Source organism: Triticum dicoccoides, chromosome 1B, assembly GCF_002162155.2.
Source record: "Triticum dicoccoides isolate Atlit2015 ecotype Zavitan chromosome 1B, WEW_v2.0, whole genome shotgun sequence".
NCBI lineage: Eukaryota > Viridiplantae > Streptophyta > Magnoliopsida > Poales > Poaceae > Triticum > Triticum dicoccoides.
Genome location: NC_041381.1, coordinates 362,890,616 through 362,890,885, shown reverse-complemented (window position 1 = coordinate 362,890,885; position 270 = coordinate 362,890,616).

The following is a 270-nucleotide window of genomic DNA, read 5'->3' as shown; positions in this document are numbered from 1 at the left end:
GCCTGGGCGGGCCGCACCTGGGCCCGGCGACCCACGGCGGCGGGGAGGAGGCCAGAGGCTAGGTGACCGGCGCCGGTTGGCTGGACGGTGGCGGCGGACATGTCGGGGCGGCGGGGAATTTTGTCCGGCGGCGCGAGGGGAGCGGGGTTAGGGTTAGGGGTGGTTTCACCCGCGAAAATGGATGGGGAGGACGTTTTTATACCTAGAGGGAGTTAGGAGAGTCCAAATGAGGCACAGTTTTCGCCCACACGATCGTGATCGAACGACCGA